At 42.5% G+C, this 6000-nt stretch overlaps 1 pseudogene; it reads left to right on the top strand.

Moving 5' to 3' along the window:
• The first annotated feature begins 5630 nt into the window (after positions 1-5630).
• Positions 5631-5744, top strand: LOC120942262 (annotated as a pseudogene).
• Positions 5745-6000: the final 256 nt, after the last annotated feature.

Below are 6000 nucleotides of genomic sequence, written 5' to 3'. Positions count from 1 at the left end.
TTATCATGGCTGCTGATCTCTGATAACGTGGTCAGTTTACGTGCCTCCATCATCCAGCTATCTCCTCAGCATCTCCCCCATTTCCCCTCATTCTCTTCCTGTTAGTCCCTTAGTCTGTGTGAAAGCCGATCTCCTCCCTGGCCCTCCCCTCTCCTCATCTCCCATGTCTGTGTAATTCTATTCCCTGCAACTGCTCCAGTACTTGAAAAGAAAATAAACATGTCATAATTACTTTCATCCTCTCTGTTTTAGGTCCCTGTTCAGTACAGTGGGTGTGTTTTCTTAAAATTATAATGCTAAATACCTTCTTTGCAGAGCCCCTCTGTGCAGACATGTGACCTCTCTCAGCTAGCTTGCAGTCATCAGAGGGAAATCTCAGCACCTTCCACTAACTCGGGAAGGAAATCAGAGGGAGGTCCCATGATAGGACAGCAGGGCTCTGGAAAGAATGTATTTAGCATTATACTTTTAGGAAAACACTCACACTGTACTGAACAGGGACCTAAAACAAAGGTAATCAAAGTATTTAATACCTATGACAGTACAACCACTTTAAGGCCTCATGCTGCGTACACACGACCATTTTTCGGGTTGTGTGTGTTTTTCAACCCGATCATTAAAACGGCCTTGCCTACACACGATCGTGAAAAAAAAAAGCTCTACCAAAATGCGGTAATGTACAACACGTTCGACGGCACTATAAAGGGGAAGTTCCATTCGGATGATGCCACCCTTTGGGCTGCTTTAGCTGATTTTGTGTTAGTAAAAGACGATTCTCGCTTTTCTGTCTGTTACAGCGTGATGAATGTGCTTACTCCATTACGAATGGTAGTTTTACCAGAACGAGCGCTCCCATCTCATAACTTGCTTCTGAGCATGCACGGATTCACGTTGTTAAAGCCCACACACGACCATTTTTTACAACCCGAAAAACATCAACGTTAAAAACGTCGTTAAAAAATAGAGCATGTTCGAAAAATGTTTTGCTTGTTTTTCAGAACCCAAAAAATGCTCTGAAGCCCACACACAATCGTTTTTAATGACATAAAAAAAACCTTCATTTTTTACAACCCGAAAAACGGTTGTGTGTACGCGGCATTAGTGTACATAGTTCTCAATCTTGGAGTATCCCGCCACTACCATCATCCCTATCCAAGTTCTCCAAAAAAAAACAAAAAAAAAAAAACAACATCCCATAACTGTTTTTTGGAGAACAGTGAATAAGCCTACTGTGTGCCTGAAGTTAGGAAGACCTGGACAAAATTCCTGCAGCTACATAAGTAGCACAACAAATATAAAATATAGTAAATTGTGGAAACCTTGTAAATCTATATAGATAAAGGAAGAAAGGCAATGAGAGGAGAAAATAAATAAAAGTAATTCAGGCTAATTAACTCTTTAAGATTCGAGACAGGGAAGGCATCACCGTGAGCGCGTCTCTCTTCCCCTATAAATTGGCGAGTTAGTGGGGGGGGGGGGGGGGGGGGATTACCTGAGGAAGAAGGCCATGCCTCCGAAACGTGTCTTCATGGCCACTGTGTGACGTCCTTACTTTCTTTTCCCCTGTATCCCGGTGGATGTGCATTAGTATCTACACGTTGAGCGTGGTGGTGGATAGCCTCGGATGTGCTGCCAGGATTCAGGCAGTTGGGGTGGAATGTCCACAGCTCCCCCTTCCTCTGTCGGGATCTTGAGGTGGTTATAGGAGTGTGGCCATAGTGCTGTATCTATCTTAATACAATGTTAGTTTGACCATTGTAGTGTTTTTAACCACTTAAGCCCCGGACCATATTGCTGCCTAAAGACCCAAGGGGTTTTTACAGTTCGGGACTGTGTCGCTTTAACAGACAATTGCGCGGTCGTGCGACGTGGCTCCCAAACAAAATTGGCGTCCTTTTTTCCCCACAAATAGAGCTTTCTTTTGGTGGTATTTGATCACCTCTGCGGTTTTTATTTTTTGCGCTATAAACAAAAATAGAGCGACAATTTTGAAAAAAATGCAATATTTTTTACTTTTTGCTGTAATAAATATCCCCCAAAAACATATATAAAAAATTTTTTTTCCTCAGTTTAGGCCGATACGTATTCTTCTACCTATTTTTGGTAAAAAAAATCGCAATAATCGTTTATCGGTTGGTTTGTGCAAAATTTATAGCGTTTACAAAATAGGGGATAGTTTTTTTGCATTTTTATTTTTTTTATTTTCTTTACTACTAATGGCGGCGATCAGCGATTTTTTTCGTGACTGCAACATTATGGCGGACATTTCGGACAATTTTGACACATTTTTGGGACAATTGTAATTTTCACAGCAAAAAATGCATTTAAATTGCATTGTTTATTGTGAAAATGACAGTTGCAGTTTGGGAGTTAACCACAGGGGGCGCTGTAGGAGTTAGGGTTTACTTTGTGTGTGTTTACTAGTGTAGGGGGGTGTGGCTGTAGGAATGACGTCATCGATCGTGTCTTCTGAATGACGCGATCGATGCGCCGACACAGTGAAGCACGGGGAAGCCGTGTTTACACACGGCTCTCCCCATTCTTCAGCTCCGGGGAGCGATCGCGTCGTCCCGGATCGCTCCCCGAGCGGACCCGACCTCCGCATGTACCGGGGGGGGGGTCCCGATCGGACCCCCCACCCACGTCTAGCAGAGGACGTACAAGTACGTGGATGTGCCTGTCCGTGCCATTCTGCTGACGTATATGTACATGAGGAGGCCGGGAAGTGGTTAACGTTAACATATTAAAGCTAAGTTACACTAGGGTAGCTTTGCGCTGTCTTCTTTTGTGTTTTGTCTCGATGTGTTCCTGGCACCCAGAGAATCCATAGAGAACAGAAGCACCCTTTGACTTGTCTAATTATCACCAATATCCAGCTGGAGGGCTAAACTGTTGCATACCTGCTAGTATTTTCTTTTGTGTGTATATTTTTTAACTCTAAGTTAGTTTCAAAATGTGCAATAGATTAGGGCAGCCCATAGATAAGTCCATTTTTTTAATTCCAGCAGTGGGTTGAACAAAAAAACTGACCTAATTGCTACAGTCACACATTCGAGGTGGATGGGGGAATACTCCCAATCAGTTATTGTATTCTGACAGTGGGAAGTATTGGACTTCTGTACAATCATAGTGCCCATATAGATATCAAAATGCAGCTAGTCCCTTCTGAACCAATGGCATTTCAATTCATCTATGGCTTAAGGTAGTTCTTATCTGCACCAGTTTTACATTGCATTACTATGGCTGCAATACATTTGAAAGAATTACCACCAGTTTGTAGATAATGGGATTGAATGTAATTAAAGAGGAGTTCCAGCCTGGGACCTGTGTGTCTCCCAGAAGGCAGCGGGGGCAGGAGGAGGAGCCAGAAGTTTTGTAGATTGCTTCACAACGATGCAGTGATCTTACACAGATGTGGGAGCGGATATATGGTTTTGGTAGGTATATGCTCCCCCCAAAAGGTGCCAAATGTGGCAGCAGAGGGGAGCAAGCCAGCAGAGCTGCCTCTTTTGGGTGGAGCTCCTCTTTAATAACTAAAAGATGACATACAGACAGGCCAGAGCTATGGGGGGTTGGGTTGTATGTTTAGTGTATTTGGTGGCCAGAAACCAATGACGCAAGGCTCTACACTGCAGTGAGCAGAGCCTGATGGTGATGCTGAGAGACTAGTTCCCCATCAGGTCCATCTCCCTTATGATTGGGAAGGAAAGACAATGGATAGATTATATAGTAACTATTGGACTGGATAGCGACTACGGAATCAGCCCACTGCCTTCTACTGGCAACTACAAGGGAAACAGACTTGATGGCAAACAAGTCTTATGCCGCGTACGCACGATCGGAAATTCAGACAAGAAAACCGAGGATTTTTTTCCGACAGAATTTTGCCTCAAACTTGTGTTGCATACACCCGTTCACACAAAATTCCGACCATCAAGAATGCGGTGACGTACAACACTACAACGAGCTGATAAAAATGAAGTCAAATGATTCCGAGCATGCGTTGAATTGATTCCAAGCATGCTTGATTCCAAGCATGCCTGACTTTTTCTGTCGGAAATTCCGACAGAAAAAGTCAGATGGAGCGTATACACGGTCGGAATTTCCAACCAAAAACTCACATCAAACTTTTCTTGGTGGAATTTCCGATCGTGTGTACGCGGCATTGAAGTTCCCCATCAGGCTTTCCCACCCCACAACAAAATTCTTCAGTAGATGCTCATGTCTGTGTGACAAGCGCATTGTTGAGGCAGAGAACTCAATGTTATTGAGCTGAACTGAGTAGGAGTGTCTGGTATGGACACTATGGACCCAGTGCCTGCTTCCTGTGACAAATTTGTGTACCTATTTCTGACAGGTACATAAATCTGTGGAAAGCACAGACATTTGTCATGTGGAGGTGCAATGGAATTCTAAAGAATGACACTCTTTGAACTCCAGTGATTGTCTGTTATCTATAATATCTATGACGTTTAGTGCAGTTAAAAGGGCAGTTGTCCATTTAGAAGTCTAACCTAGGCCTTAGTTGTGACTGTACATAAAAAGGAAAGAGTCAGTATTCTGATTCTCAGTTATCTGATATCAGTTTCTTTATCCAGGTGTATGGGTTAAGGAATAACAGTTAATTTACATAAAAAAAAAAAAAATTAAAATCAAATATATCAAGAACTGCATGAAGGTAGGGCCATTCAGTTGGATGAAATGCTTTTGCAGTATCAAGACAATCACTCTCTGTCTAAGGTTGCTATGGAGACATTCAATATTCTCAAATACTCTGCATATGTTTAGCATAGTGGATTTTCACAGCGTTAATCCAGTTTCATTATGGTGCACAAATTAAATAATGACTGTACCGGAGCGCCAGAGTTTTGCTAAGTTAATGGTAAGATGAAAAACTTGAACTTGCATGGGTCTTTGCCTGGTTTGGATGCTAACACAATTAACTAAAATAACACACACAGTGCAGTTCTAAAAAAATACAAAATCATTCATAGAAAAATACTTTCAAGGAACAAAATTAATAAAATACAGAAAGGAGGGAAAGGTCCACCAAGTGAGTCATTGTAAATATTAAAGCGGGATTCCGGGCATATTTTTTAAATTTATTTTTTGCAATCCACAATACATTACATTACATTCAATATTCTTTTACAATTATCAAAAAAACACAATTGGTACATAAAACAGTGTAAACACCTGATATCTGCTCTGCCATATCTGTGGCAGTTTCCATGTAAGCTGTGGGCACGAGAATCCCAGTTCCTGTGTCTTCCTGGATTTCCCCAGAGAGGTGCATGCTGGGATTTTTATGTCCAGAGACTCCTGGGAAATGAGTGTAATTTCCCAGGAGGCAATGGGGTCTTAGGACAGGAAGTTGAACCACCGCGGACTAGAAACTAGGCAGATTACGAAATCTGCCTAGTAACAGCCATATACAAGTAGGTAAAACATCTTTCTTTACATTAAAGGCAAGCTGTTAATAAAAAGTTCGTTTTTAGGGTGGAACTCCGCTTTAACTCTAAAATGCTCAGGAAATTATGTGCAGAAGAGGAAGGCCCATCACCTTCACACAATCACACTGCCTTTTATCATAACAATTTGACCCTCCCAAAGGAATGGTCAAATTACTGAGCTTTGCGCCGTGGCAGTATTGTAGCCAATGAGGTTAAAACTGAGGCGCGATTATTGCTGCGGATCGCTTCTCGGCCTTTTGGCTAAGATCAAGTGTAGCATCGACTATAGCCTTTAGGGGTGTCTCTGCTTCACAGCTAGGACGTTGAGAACCACTTGTATCTATCCAAGCCAATTGGTCCTTGTGGGGTACCCTCTGCTCGGCCTTGTAGGATCGTTGATTAATTTCAACTTTACCTACTTGCTACTATTGGGCAGAGGCTTAGCCCCCACTTGGAACGAGTTTGTGATCTACCCTTCTCCCCCCCACTCTGCATTACTACCTTCGGGCAGTAGATGCTAGAGCCTTTGTAAAGGCTTCGATAAGAG

The sequence above is a fragment of the Rana temporaria genome, chromosome 5 (genome assembly GCF_905171775.1).
Source record: "Rana temporaria chromosome 5, aRanTem1.1, whole genome shotgun sequence".
NCBI classification, from domain to species: domain Eukaryota; kingdom Metazoa; phylum Chordata; class Amphibia; order Anura; family Ranidae; genus Rana; species Rana temporaria.
Note: the sequence above shows the minus strand (reverse complement) of the source record. Positions and strands in the feature narration are given on the sequence as shown.